The following is a 15,858-nucleotide window of genomic DNA, read 5'->3' on the forward strand; positions in this document are numbered from 1 at the left end:
AGCTCAGATCAATCACGGAGGAGCAACCATTGACATGTATAGTCAGATTTGAAAAAAAAATAAATAAATAAATATATATGAACCCTATCTATGAAAAAAATTTCATCAAATTCTGAGAACCATCGTACCAATTTGTACGATAATAAAAAAAATCCCCAACCGTAGAAACGGTACGTGTCAAGCGATGACTTGTAATATGTGGTAAGCGTGCAAGGCGCCGACTCTGTTGTAACATGTACCTACTGAAAGAAAGTTCGAATAAGTTCAATTGAAAGCCGTCTCCGAACCCACTACACAAGTTTCGTAACATCGACGACGTGACGTTAGCATTTAGCTGTGTCACTCGCAAAAGCTTGAAAAAACATCAGTCGTATTGCGGGGATTTCCCGCATGTCTGGAACGCTGGTAGAAGCTGCTAGGAACTGCTAATTATAGGGAGAAGTTCGGCAAACGCAGAAGCATGATTAATTGATTATCGCGGCTTAGGTTTGTTTGGCGACGCATTTAAAATAATCGGAAAATAACAATTATAACTTGAATGATTGTTCTCGAACAATGTAATTTATTGAGCTGACTTGTCAAATTTCAAACTGTTTTTTTATCGCCACACGTCACAAAACTACTTTAAAGAAAAAACGCGCTTTATTTTTATTTACTACTCCTGAAAAGGCGTTTACTGCCATTGAACAGCAATAAAGCTACCCACCTTAGCAATTCAAAAGATTATTAATGACAAAAATGGCACCGCCGCCGTTGACATCTAACCTTCACATCTCCGCGCAACTTCGGTGGCCACAGCTACTGTGCATCCAATCAGTCATCCGCGTCGTCGTTGCTGTTGTTGTCTCCGGCTGCCGAATGGACACAAACGGCCAAACCGCCTAGGTAGGTATCGATTGACTGTGCTGCGTCGCGGCGCACTTGACTTGGTGTGGCACACTGAACTTGACCGCTAAACACACATTCACCCCTGACTCGGACGGTACGCACTGGCCATCCGACCGGCCACCGTAGCCCCGCGTCTCTGCCGCTTATGTTGGTCGGTCGGTCGGTTCGTTAACCGATCGCGAACCGAAAGAAGAGAAAGAGAAGACGATCACGATCGACGGACGACTTGTAGCGAAAGCCCAGGGGGAAGCGACGAACCTCGCTTAGCGGCGCATCATCCGTGGCGGGGCGGGGGGATATGATTGTTACCTAATTCGGATGACGAACGATGTTTAGCGACACGCTATTATATTTGGGATTGTTTCTCAATGAATTTTGAGATGGCTCTTTTTTCGTAGATCAGTTTAAACGCCGGGATAATTCTACTAATGACTTATGCATTCCACGACAATACCGAAACGATGATGAGGTTTTGATTGCGAACCATAACTCTTGGCGATTGATCAAACGCAATTGAAAGTCGTATATGTTAGTTGCAATCGAGCTGGGCTGGCTGGTGTGAAATTGTGTCAAATTGGTGGAAAAATTCCGCCATCATGTCACGGCAATAAACAATTGAACTTGAAAGAGGGAGGCAAAAAAAAGCTGCGATTGATATATCTAAGCATTGGAACATAAGAAGCAGTAAAGTCATTAGCGATCTTTAATTGGTGGTTATACGACTGTAATGTGCTACTGCGTTCTTGCTTGCCTTTATAGGTTTGCGCTGCGAATTGGTATTGAATTGAAGCTAGCGACTGGAACGAGAGTGCAGCTGATGGTTAGTGTCTGATGATGATGTTACAAAGTGCAATAATTGGTGAACCGGTATACGGTGACCGTAATTAGTAACATTAACAGCAGTATGAGAATCTTTCAACCTTTGGAACAACATTTGAAAATCAGTTAAATTATTCCATTCTGGAAAGCAAATCAAAGTATTCAGCAGTTATTTTCAGAGTTTATATTTGGAAGATAGAGGAATTTCTCTCAAGACTTCTGTTCCTTCTCACATGAATTTCCGCAAACAACTTCCTCCAAGAACTTTGCCAAATCGTCTTTGAGAAATATTATTCAGAAATCTCGCGATGCCCAGATAAGCGCTGGTGACCCACAGTTTGGAAGACCATGTATTAGTGATTTCAACAAAAAGTTTATTCAGGAATATTTAAAGGGAGCGAAATTCTTAAGGATAGAATTTCAGTAGTTTTATTAGGAAATTCTTCTTAATGATATGAATTTCTTTCTTTTTAATTTTATTTAATTCTCAAGGAATCCATCCTGTTATTCCTTTAAGAAGCTTCTCTCTCGTTCGCTTTTAATTGGTGTTTCTCGGTGATATTATTAAATTAAAATCGTAATTTGGTTTTACGTTTCAACCTACTTTTATTTTTCGGTCATCCTCAGAAAATTTCCGCCGCCCCAAACAACGCAGGCGCGGCGGAAATTTTCTGAGGATGACCGAAAAATAAAAGTAGGTTGAAACGTAAAACCAAATTACGATTTTAATTTAATAACATCACCGAGAAACACCAATTAAAAGCGAACGAGATCAAGTAAGCGGTGATCAAAGCCATATCAAGAAGAAGAAGTTTAAGAAGCTTCGTGAGTTATTTATTTCACTTAATTTTATCAGAAATGTCCCTCACAGTTAACACGAGAAATTCCTCTCCAAATTTCTTCAGAAAATTCATGAGCTTACAGAAAGTTTTCCCAAAACTCCTACTCGTAATTCTTTTAGTAATATTATAAACAAATTACTTCTTTAAGGCGAAACTGGAAACATGATTTTTTTGATTGAACAACGGCAATATTTTTGAAATCGAGTTTCGTACAATTGTAGAGTATGGATCAAGGTGTCTCCTAATTTTTTGTCGTGGTGGAAAATGTTTTACATTTTTGTAGAAACTTTTTTTTCCAAGTTTTGTTTTTGCTTTCTATTTATGCAAAAAGATTCAGAGAAGCGCGTGACTATTTTCGTTGATCGGTTTGTCTTCTCGGTAGGGTGATGGGGACACGTGTGTGGATTCCGGGATCAGAATCGCGCGACAATTTTCGTAGAAGGTCGGTTTTTACTGTTAGGTAAACGATCAATGCATCGACGCGTTCAATATTAAACGATATTTAACATATAGTGCAATACTCTTACTATTGTGTGGGGTGGTTATCGCGACCAAATTAATCATAATCGCGATGAAGATCGCAACGTGTATCTTTATTTAACTAGTGGATCATATCATCTACCAAAGGTGGCTCCAAGATCCACTCCTTACCCTACCTTACCTACTAACAAAAATTCCTTCCCGAGACAGCTGTGGGGATGCTATGGATTCCACGGTTATTAGTAACAACGGTTGTAGAACTAAAATAGCTTCCCTTTCCCGATGACCGTAAGGATGTGGCCGGCCGGCACTGTTATTTACTTTCAAATGTTGAACTCTTGAATACGTAGCTAGTCGTGAGCACCATTCATTGGCTCTCTGTACATTTTCGATTGTTCTGGTCAATCACGGAGTAGCAACTACGATATGTACGGTTATCTTTGCTTTTCTTGCATGCTCTATTCATGCAAAAAGATTCAAAATTAGTTGATTTAAAACATTAAATTTATTAATTTTTATAAATCTTTTTAACATGAGAACACGGAAGAATTTGATTTCCAGGTAATTCATAAAAACTGTATCACCTAAAAATTTTAGAATCGCGGTTTTAAAATCAGAACTTTAATAACTCAGCCGACACACGATTGTATATGCTGTTGAATAGGATGATGTATTATTATTAAAGATTTGAGGCCAACTTTGAGTTCAATCGGTTTTAGAAACCCCCCTAGTCATGCCAAATTTTCTGAATTTCCGCTGTGGTCTCGAGACCATAATTCAGGCCTGCCCAACCTTTTCCGGCCGCGGGCCACAACTGACCCTCCGTACCAGTTGACGGGCCAGAAATAGAAATTCGACGATAACACATTTTTTTCAAAAACTTTTCTGAGCTTTACTGTTCAAAATAATGGGTTCAACCCAAAATTTTAGAATTTTAAAGATGAAAAATAATCTTTTGTTTCAAAACACTTTAGTTTCTAATGATATATTGGTGCTCTCTAAATATATAAAAATAAAAGAATATATTGGAATTCGTGTCAGTATTAAGAAAAACAATAGCATTCATAAAGCAGGATTCAACGTTGGATCTTAATAATTTTCTATGTATTTTATATCAGAGCTTGCTGAATTCTGACGACAAATTAGAATTCGCGAGAATTTTTATTGGTTTGTTGTTATGTATTTCTAAAGTTACTAGAACGTCTTGCGAAAATATTATTATTTATTAATTTTACAAAATCAGCAAGAGTTCTCATAAGTTCACATAACCTTCATGTTGACATAATCAGATACTTCCTCGCAATTTGTAAATTAAAACAAGTAGGTATTTGAAACAATATACACACACTTCGATATGCTCTCTGAAAATAGGGAAGTAGAACCATTTTAGCAGGGCTTCTGTTTTGGGCACTTTTCAGCTGCAACTCTACCAATTTCGAACCAATTGACACAATTTTTGGAACGCAGTGAGATACGTATAGTATCTAGCCGTGTACAAAATCTCAGGGATGACAACATAAGGCTGAATTTCAAAAAAACTGAATGCACAAAAGGCTGCATATACAAGGCTGATATTAAGAAAGTGTAATATAAGGCTGAAATTACAAAAGACTGAAAATTGAAAAGACTGAAAATACGAAAATGCAAATATAATTTATAGCACTTTGTCCTTTTCTTGAAGTAACACCCGGGCTGAGATCGAGCCTGCTTCTCAGCTTTGGCACATCGTGTAACTGGCACGAAGATACCCAAAGGCCTAAGGGAGTTAAGAAAATTTTCATAATGAAAAGTTCTTGGTCCGAACGTGAGTCGAACGTGCAACCCTCAGCATGGGCTTTAGTTTCGAAACTGAGCTTAATACAAAAAGGACCTGACAATATTCATATCGTTAATTTTTTCATCTTTTAACATGAGTTATTCTTTCGAGTCATGTTGTTTTGGAGATTGCTGGCATTACGGCTACTAACAATATCATCAGACATTTCCCTTCTTTGAAATATATACTATTCTTTTGAAATATACTGGTTTAGTGATGTAGGCGTTCAAAAATCCATAGCATTATGACCAGTCGAAAAAAAAATCTGATTTAGAACATGTTCCGGGAACATTGTTCCCCCAAAATGGATTAGTTTGGACAACCATGAACTAGGGAACGATAGGACTGTAAATCGTCAAGCAAAAGCAAAACTAAAACATATGCGAGTGCCACGGCTAAGTAATCGACGGACAAGAAATTTTCAAATAGGTAAAATCAATGAATATATGTATGTATGTAATTATTCCCAATAGGAGTGATACATCTGTTGTTAGTGTTGAGATTAGTCTTTAGGCTGGTGCGTTTGAAAACTAGTCGAAACGCTTTTTCAGCCTCATGTTATTTCAGTCTTTTGAGGTTTCAGCCTTTCGTGTTTCAACCTTTTGTTGTTTCAGCCTTTCATAATTCAGCCATTTGTACGTAACCCAAATATCAAGTCAATTGATTTGGAACTGACTGAGTTATAGCAAAAAGGAATTCTAACATAAGGCTGAATTTCAAAAGACTGAATACACAAAAGGCTGAATACGAAAGGCTGAAATCAAGAAATTGTAACATAAGGCTGAAATTACAAAAGAATGAAAATTGAAAAGGCTGAAAATTCGAAAATGCATAATTCTAGACGAACATTTGAAATTGTAGCAAATATTTTTAAACCCATCCCTTTGAAAAAGATTTTTTGTTGGACTCTGCTCTGCCTCATACTTGGATACAGGTATGTTCCGTTTTTATCAACACGGTCCGTGATTTTCAGTTGACAAAAACGGAATAGTTATAAAAACGGAATAATTTTCTTTGACAAAATATTTTGCAACATTTTAATATGGATTGGAAGTTTTACTGTAGAATACACTCCAAGAGTAAAAATATGGTGTTTACTATGAAATTTAATTGTTAGACATGAATTTTAGCACATCTGCAACCAGTTCAAACAGTTCAAATTACAGTTTTCTGACTGTGACGCCGACAAGAGGTTTTCACCATATTTGTGACCACATTTTTGGAAATTTATTTAATTTATTTTCGTTGCACGCAAGAATGACACATACTACAGTTCCAGTACCCGGATCGACGTTCAAAATATGTATGACGTACTTCCAGGAATTATTATTCTCCAGGAACATAATTTCAATATCCTAACAAAAAAGGAGCCGAGCAGGGATGCCATGTACACAGATTCATCTGTATTATACAGATTTCTGAGCATCCGTACAGATTTCGTTTTATATGAAAAACAGATTTTTGAGCTAGAGGTGCTATTTTATTTTAGTATGAGATACAGATTTTTCATTAAAATTTTATATGGGATACGGAATTTTGGGAACAATGATACAGATTTTTCAAAAAATCATCTGGCATCCCTGTCCACGAGCATCATCTTCACAGATTCCTATAAAAGTTTCGTCTAGGATTCTTTTAGGAAATCTCCAGGAATTTTTCCAAGGAAGCACTTGTAAATTCTCCAGAATATTTGATTCCCCAAGAAGTTCCTCCAGAATTCTTCTAGGTTACCTTGTGACGTGCCGCTTGTTTATCTTTTGGATTCGATAAGAATTTTTAAAGAAGGTTTTGTCCCTTATGATTTCTTCAGAAATTCCTTCTCGGATCAACCTAGATGTCTTTTTTTATTTCTCCTGGAGTTTCTTTGGGGATCCCTTCAAATATTCAACCAGGAAATGGAATTTATTAACCTTCCTTATGCATTATAATGGGAACAGCTCGCTAACGAAGTGTATAGTTCGGGTCTAGAATGGCCCTAATGCACAACGTGGGCTAAGAAAATCATTTTGGGATTTAACCTAGACATCCAGTTGAAGTTAATCCTACTCGAGTTGCTTTAGAGATTCACCAAGATTTTACTTTTGAAATATAGGAGTATCTCCGTTTTTTCAGAATTCCTGCGGGAATTCTTCCAAGATTACTTTTTGAAATCCCTCCAGAACATGTTTCTGATATTTCTCCCGGGGTTCATTCTGGGGTTCCTCCAAAATTTATTTCTGGGATTCCTTCAACATTTTTTCTAGAATTTCAACAGAAGTTCTTTCTTGGATTCTTTAAAGTGTTTCTCATGATATTTTTCCCTGGAATGTCCTCCATCCAAAAATTTCTTATAAGGATTCCTACAGGACTTTTGGTATTTATGCGCAGTAGAAACACCTACACCTACTGGAACTTTTATTATGAATACTTCCAAGAGAATTCTATCTTTCATATTTGTTATTTCCCCATGATTAGTAGATGAACCAGCCGTGGGATGGTAATCTCGTTAAAAAAGATCACACTAGTTTACAAAATACATCGAAAGTCGTGAACTTCTGTCAACGACCATAATTTTTGAAGCACAATTTAGCGCTGATTTCGACACCGTGCTTCAAAAAAATTTAAGTAGACCAGTTTTTGAGTTTTAGCTTAATATCGAGTTTTACATTTTTTTTTTAAATATAGAATTTAATAAAATTCACATTTCTTGCGTTTTGATCGACCAATTTTAAATCTTTTTCCATAAATTAAAAGCTGAATATAATGCTACTCGATCATCTGTATGCAAGTTTTGCTTCAGATTGAAATTCAAGATATTGGCGATTCTGTGTAGAAATCTCCGGGGAGTTATTCCTGAGAATCCTCCAGAACTTCCTAGTGGGAAACCTTGAGAAATTCCTTCTAGGAATCCTGTATAAGCTCAGAATTGATGGGATTTCTTAAGGATTTTTTGGGAATCCTTAGATTCTTCTGGGAACCCTTCAGTAGTTGCTGGATAAATCCCCAGATCGATTGTCAAGTTCCTAGACTCCTCTTTCCTAGAGAAACTTATGTCTGGAAGACTTAACTCCTAATTCACCTAAAGAAACTTTTGAATTATTTCCTAACGATATCTCAGAAGAAAACCATTAAATAATCTGGAGGAACACAAGGTAGAATCGTTAATTAAAATTACTGAAGTAAACCAAGATTGCATTTTTAGAGCAATCGAAAGATGAAATCCCGGATAAAATTCTATAGGAATCTCCAGTTTACCTAGTAAATATAACAGTTTCGGACGGGAGAACTTGGACAGGGTATCAAGGATGACAAGAGAGATCTCTGGTTGAAATTTGAGACCCGTCGAAAAGAAATAACGACCAGAAGAGAAGAATACAGCACATCGCGTAATTTCAAGAAAATCGTGTAAAAAACCGCGTGGAATTTATTGCACATAAAAAAAGTTTGTAAAAAAGATTATAGTGTAAAAAATCAGGCAATGACGGGCAAAACCCCGAACTGTTTATCTTCTCGAAGAACACTTGAAGAGGCAGGTCATGTTCCAGTTGGTACGTAGAGCTAGAGTAATTTTTCTATCGAACTGGTTTAACTTTTCTCATGTTCAAATAAGAAGTAAAATTATGCGTGAGAGAAAGCATGAATTAACATTATCTACAGCTGAATTTCAAATGTGTTCAAAGTTATTGAGGCGTATACGTCTTCTTTGTCATCATTGGTGGTTGCTTCAAATTCAATTATGAATGCATTATATCAAGATTAATGTTAAACTATAAATAACTCGTGTTCGAGGGAACAAATTTGACAAAAACTTTAGTGTTGACAAAAACGGAATGAAAGGTTGACGAAATCGGATAGTGACAAAAACGGATAGTGATAATAACGGATAGTGACAAAAACGGAACATACCTGTATTTACTTTGTGTTTCATTATTGTGTGAAAACGAACTAACATGGATAAAATTTCAAGGCTCTTACTTTTTTCTACAAATTCTATTATAACTCCTGAAATTCTATATAAATTTCCTCATCACTTTTATCATGTATTAGGTACATAGATGTCCTTTTCTTGTAATTTTGTCCACGTTTCATTTTTAGTTGAAGCAAACATATATGTTCAGAATTTTTTGTAATATTTACGTAATAGTTCTTACTTATCCATATTACAATACTCAAATGTTCACAATTTCATCTAAAAATCTAGACTAGCATTTGAAAATGGCGTAACAATCAATGCAAATATCTGCAACCTCTGACCCATAACAAGTAGAGCAGACTCCCCTGTATCTGATAACGGTATATATTTTCATAAATAAATTGAAATACGCCTCGCAGGGACGGAAGAAGCTAAGGCGTGCAATGGTTGTTCCGCCCTTTTTGCATGTTGGTAGAAATCGATCAAAACTATGTTTGATACTACTGGTACTCAATACGAAACGATTCTTCGCGAAAATATTTCATCAAAATCGTTAAAAAATGGCTGATCACATTAATATTTCGATTTTTACTTTGAATATATGGCTTTACGCCCTTCAAAAGGGCCTAACTCAAAAATGGGCCCTACGATTTTTTTCAAATTTTGCCCACACATGCAGGAAATCGAATGCTGGGCACCGATTGGATGGAGATTTTTATTTTATAATAAGGTCTGAGGAGCACCGTGCAATGATTGTATGTAATTATTCTCAATTGACGTGATCTGTTTATCTGAGTTGTAAGTGTTGTAACACTACGTTTACGTTAGAATTATTTATTTCAAATTTATAAGGAAATCTTATAATAAACTTTGCTTAACAGCTAACCAATATCATACTCAATCAACACTGAACGGCAATCGGCTAAGCCTTGCTCATCCAACCGACAATCGTGCTCCAATCGTCTAATCTCTTTGCAACCAGAGAGTGTATTTTGCACAACCGTTGTCCAGGGCTGAAGGTAGCAAGGAGATTTGGAGTTGTTAATGCTTTGGCTGCTACAGTGTTGAGGTTAGCATTTAGGCTGGTGCATTTGAAAACAAGTCGAATCACTATTTCAGCCTTTTGATGCATTCAGCCTTCTGTAATTTCAGCCTTTCGTATTTCAGCCTTTTGTAATTTCAGCCTTTTGAATTCAACCTTTTGTACGTAACCCAGCAAAAAGTGCCCAAATTACCGCCCAGTCAACACACGATCACATATGATGTTGAATAGGATGGTGAAGTGGAGGCGCTATGCGTACACTTTACATACGGTTAAATGGAAGCAGGTACGCATATGGCCTCCACACACTGGGCGACCACTGCCCGAGTAGCTCACTACCCTATCATTTTTTTTTTCATTTACTTCAAAAGGAAAATATTTAAAAACTGCGTTATTTTTTAATTTTCAAGTCCCTAGCCAAGTCCGAGTCTTTATTTATGCCGCGGGCTGTACGTTGGGCAGCCCCGCCATAAATGTAAATGTGAAAATCATTTTTTTTACTATTTTGTAACAGCTAAACACAATTTGGCCTTTTCAACGTATTTTTCTTAAAAACTTAACTTCAGTTTCCTTCAAATAACTTGAAATTGACCAACTGGTTTAAAAATATGATTTTGTGGAAGTTTTTTGGTTTAGAAAAACTTTGGATTTTTTTAACCTTTTTATCTTAATATTGGGCACCCTAGTGATGAAATAAAAAATATAGCTCTAATTATTTTCGATGAATAACAAATCCACCAAGTATTACATGATTCGGAGATACACTACATCGATTTTGTATGGTATGACTGTAAGCATAATTGAAATTCTGTTTTTGCGCTGTTTGAAAGTATTACTAGAATTAAATTTCCTAATCTTCCTAATATTAATTGAAGGGCTTTCTTTGTCTGCCATTGTATGAATTTGTATATTGCGAGGCAAGCACAATGAAACACTACGTCCAGGAAGTCGAGAAAATTTTCCGGACTGGAACGGGAATCAAACCCGTCGTCTTCGGATTGGCGATCCATAGCCTTAACCACTAGGCTAACTGGAGACCCCAAGTTTGTACCTTTTGTGTATTAGATTTGATACGTTTAGGGTTTATATTTCTGCCAGCGATCGTTCGAGAAAGTCCTTGAGGTAAGAGCTGTCGAGATGGTTGGATAAACTTTAAAATGATCCGGTGGTCCCTCGTTCGCGAAAGTGGCGCAAAATCAAGCGTTTTTGTCAATCTCCCGAGCTAATTCAACGAATTCAGGTATCAGTAAGTCGACTCCAGAGACACGTTCTTCTCCATTTAGGAAATTTGTGCCATAACGGTCTGCCTTTGTCGCTACCAGCAATCGTGTACTTTGTTATAGTCGAGTTAATTGTCAAGCCCATCCTTGTTGTATTCCAGGAAGCAAAACCCAAGTAACATTTTAAGTCAAATAGACTAGAAGAGGTTCTTGGGACCATCATAAAACCAAAATAAAATATACTAGGTTCTATGACGGTTTTCAAAACCGCTACAAGACTAATTTGTCATCAAAATATGACTAGGGAAGCGGAAGAGCATGTGCGACTGTGTGATGATACTGCCATTCCTCTGAACGTTAGACCTCCTAATCGCTCCTTCGAGTGCAGTGTTGAACAGTAAATTTAAAAGTATGTAGTCACTTTATCTGGGATCCGAATACTTTTCGCGTAACATCACAGGTAGCATTGAGATCTGGAGGTTAGTTTTGGTTGAAGATACAATCAATAAGGAATTCACATTTTTACTACTAATAGTTTTCATTACTTCAGAAAAATCGCAAAAAATAAAATTGATGTGTTTTTCTTTTCTCGTTTCAGGTATGTTAAACGCTACCAACAGCAAACTATCCACCTTACTTATTCTATGGAACTTAACATTATTAAGGTCTATGATTTCATCCTGGAACAAAAGGTATTTCCTTCTGTAGCTCTTTTACTTTAGAAAAATTTCAATCTATTCATGCACACTTATATGATACATATACATACATATACAGAGAAAAGTGTTAGTTTATTATTTTGGCATAGTGAACATTTACTGTGGAATTATAAATAAGCTCGAGTGACGTGGAATGTTTTATTTAAATGTTTAATCCACAATTTAACTACAATGAAACTTCAAACTGTATGCATTTTAGTACATATAATCTTCTGGGGCATTTTGTATATGGTTTGATTTTATTAAATCAAAATCGGCTAGTCTAACATTGAAAAAAAAACTTTATTTCTATCTCCTTTACTAGAATGGAAGCTAATAAACTATGTGATCGATGGATTTACCTTATATCAATTAATCCACTGAAACAGCGCTAATGAAAACATAAAAACCAATTTCGCACGGTAATTGCCCTGATAACGAAAGTGAAAACCGAACACCACATACACCCCCGTTAGGTATTTACAAACACCTAATGGAAGAAACCACCAGCGTAGGAGTGGAAGAGAGCACCCCGAGCATAATTTACCTATCACCATCACGAAATGAATAGAAGGAACACTTCCTAGCCGCCACCCGACGGACGGACCACCACAGACCAGTAGACCACGCACCGTGCCACCGTTCTTCCATTCAACATTGGACGGACAGCAATCAAATGCAGCAAAAACCAGCAACAGCCTTAGCGAAGACGAGGAGAAGGTAGATCGTGGAAAAATAAAATAAACACCGCATAACAACAAACTTCTTGTACCTCTCGGCTGGCACATTGCAGTGGAGTGTGTGCATTATGCCGTGGGGTGATCGGGGTTGTATGCGCTGCTTACACGAAAAGTTCAGAAAAATACTCAAAATCAGTTGAAAACTTGTTGGATTAATAACAATACTACCGTGTGCAGCATGGTTTTACCATGTTAAATAGGGATTCCCATAGAACATGGGACAGCTATGCTACACAACACGATAGAAACCAAAGAAATCAAAATAAGTTCTGAATTGTTTGTTTAATTACTTGTCGAGTTGGACCGAACAAACTAATATAAACTGAATGTACCGCTAATGATAACAACACAAAGAAGTGCGTTTTGACCCGTTTACCCCTGAATACGACCAACCTGGCTTAAGTAGCCAAAGTGCTGCACTAGACGGCATTGATTTCGGCCCATTCGCAAACGGAATCCCCTCGTGCTCCAGCGTAGATCAATCCGAGTATAGTTAACTCGGCAGCCGAGGTTCTCTGCTTGCACTCAAGTCCAAGGCAGCAGCTGTTGGCTGGAGATGACCGTGGCATTAGCCTCCAGCCGAAAAGTCCGACTGCCAACCACGGCGAAAGCCCATCGTCGTCATCCACGTGCGTTCATTCATTCATCCATTCTTCGTAACAACCATCGGGTACCTACTTGTTGTGTAGGGTGGTAGGGTAGGGCATGTACGCGCAATTAGATTATCGGAATGCGATGCGATACGATACGAAACGCTGGCACTATACGGTAACGAAACGATATGCTTTCCACGCTCATTTCGCCCGATCTAGTTTCAATTCAACTACGGTAAAGCGCGGGTTGCGCTGGTATACTTACCAGCGCACTGTAGATCCAGTTGACCTAGGCCTTGCAGACGTTCTTCTTTCGATCGAGGGGGGGCGGGACCAGTGCGACAGTTAGCAGGGTCTTGTGACAATTACGTAGTGCTTCGCCTGGAGTGCGACAACGAGACGAACGTGTGTGCGCCGTTTGCTGCGGGGATAAAGGTGAAGTTCGATTAAATGAAGTGTGTGAAGAATCTATGGGGAAACCAGTGAAGTGTGGCTTAAAAAGAGATCGCTGAATGTGGGTCAGACGAAGTGTGACTCAATGTTGTGTCTTGATCCTAACGTCGACCTTGCCGTGGAATAACTAGTGATCGAATTACATCAAAACCGGATCTCTAAAACAACAATCATTTTTTATGGCTGTCAGCCCTTTCGCCACCAGCCTGAACAGAAAGGCAACAAGAAGACCAACAGTCCGTGTTTACGCAATCACCCGTTCCATTTGATCCGAACTGTTTAGAAACCCGAAATTGGTCAATTTTACTAGAGGTCGCGATTCCACGTGTCCCCCGTGAGAGTGCTAGTCGTAGGTTGTCTCCGCAGTCAGTGTGCATTCCGCCCATTTTTATCGAAACATCATCAACGGACCATAAAATGCCATCGCCGACGAAAACCGACGCATCGCGATCGAATAATTTATACAGGTTGCAATCGTCAGCCCTCTAGCTTTTTCCGCCACCGCCACCAACGACGACGACATGGACACGGTTCAAATTCCAAACTCATAAAACTGGCTTGCCAAACAAGCTGCTGGCGCGGCGTTGGCTCAAGCTGATGGGCACATGAAATACCCGTGTTCGTGGGTGAGGGCTCGGCTCTAGAGTGAAGCCGAAATTCATTTTAATTCATTTTTTTTATTGGTGTTTATTGGAAAACTCCGGTGTTTTATTGCTTCGTGCTATGTTGAAGTTTCCTGGCCCTAGGCACTAGGTTAAACCGGATCAGACTGGATTTGTAAGGAAACGATAGGGGTGATTACCCAAGTCACTTTGATATGTGGAATCTTCGGATTTTTAACAACTTTATGTCTTCTCTTTTATCATTTTTCGGTTAGAAGATATGCTGCAGCAGACGTTGCAGTTGTGCTTTTCAACATGGTGGAACGCAGGGCATTCAATTGTCTCATGATTAAATGATCTTTCACATATTTTGGTAGACAGCGTCTTAATGATTCCGGGATCATTACCACAGCATCCTTAAGTTTCGGTAAAGTTAAATAGTATTGATGGACAATAATCATCAAATGACTCGATTGAAATTAGAGTTAAAGTTTACTTCGTCATTTGCTCTAGTTCCTATCATATCAGACGGAAAACAACCAATCATTACAGATATTCCGACCTACCTTTGGCAATAACTCATAAGATGGATGCAAAAGGTGTAGACTATCAATAACCAACCGCAATAGCTCTAGAAATCGAATAACCACGCTAAATTTAACGATTTACTTTCACTTCACTTATGAGTTGACATTTGGATAACTGACACTGAGGAAGATTACAAGTGGTAGTCGAAATGCGCGTATCTGTCAAAGGATAAGCAACATAGGGCGGAATTAAAAGGTACGAAACTGATTACACTCATTCATAGATTTTTTCCCGTTTTGCGTATGACGAAGGAAACCGCCCAAAGCAGCAGCTAGCCGAAAAGTTCTTCACCATCGTTCAATTTTCACTTCACCAGATTTACTTATCGAGCTCACATTTAAGTCGTACCTCAAAAAAGCTCTGTGAGACTTCAAAATTGGGTGATTCAAATGAAACAATTCAATCATTGTTCCCGTCGGTTAAATGCAAACAACAACTTGTCTTCACCTAGCGAGGATGCAAGCAAATGTGTACGTGAATTTCCTTTATACGAAACATCCCATTTCACAACCACATAGAAAGATTTCTACTTTGCTTTGTCATGGTGTATTATGATCTGGTGATCAAAATATTATTTGAAATATTTTGTCGTTATTCTAAACCTTTCTGCTCAATCGTACTTTGAACACATAGTTTTACCAGCTACAGTTGAATCATAATTTTTGATCATCTCAGTGTCACGTAGAAGGTGTGCCAAAAATTAACGTGGACTAGACGGAAACAGAATTCAAGAGACATTAATTCAATCCTTTTATTTTAAGGAAATTGTAGTTCTTTCACAATATTTTTACATGATATGAAGCTAATTTATAAATTAGCAATTGATACCAATTTGACCATGAAGCATTAGACGAGGTGCAGGCATAAACTCGATCATTAGTGGTCGGTGTCCAATTAAGTAGTAATTTAAGTAGCTCATGCATTTTTGATCAATAACTTCGCCGGCCACGTCCCACAGTGCTGCGAATGTATGGAACTGCAGGACAAAAATCATAACTAACGTACCATACATTTTTTCTCAATAGTGTCTTCGGTGAAGTTGACAAACTTGATAAAAGCTGCAATTTGCATAAATGTCCTATGCATAATTCAATATCGCTTAAGTGTCTTATTCGCCAATTAATTTTAATCTTGCTGTTTTTTTTTTTCTAGAATGCAGTTTAGGCAACTGTATAAACATATAAG

General features: G+C 37.8%; 1 protein-coding gene across 2 annotated transcripts in view; it reads left to right on the forward strand.

Annotated features, from left to right (window-relative positions):
* The window catches only part of LOC109622323 (elongation of very long chain fatty acids protein AAEL008004), a 106,457-nt gene that overhangs the window by 34,210 nt on the left and 56,389 nt on the right, over nt 1-15,858 (forward strand). Inside the window, exon 1 of one of the 2 annotated variants that reach the window (XM_062849470.1) lies at nt 13,133-13,465. The exons of the other annotated variant lie outside the window; for it this stretch is intronic. The gene's annotated coding sequence lies outside the window, so the exon portion shown is untranslated. Of the gene's footprint in view, nt 1-13,132; nt 13,466-15,858 lie in introns of those variants that run through there. 2 annotated transcript variants of the gene reach the window in all.

Source organism: Aedes albopictus, chromosome 2, assembly GCF_035046485.1.
Source record: "Aedes albopictus strain Foshan chromosome 2, AalbF5, whole genome shotgun sequence".
NCBI classification, from domain to species: Eukaryota; Metazoa; Arthropoda; class Insecta; order Diptera; family Culicidae; genus Aedes; species Aedes albopictus.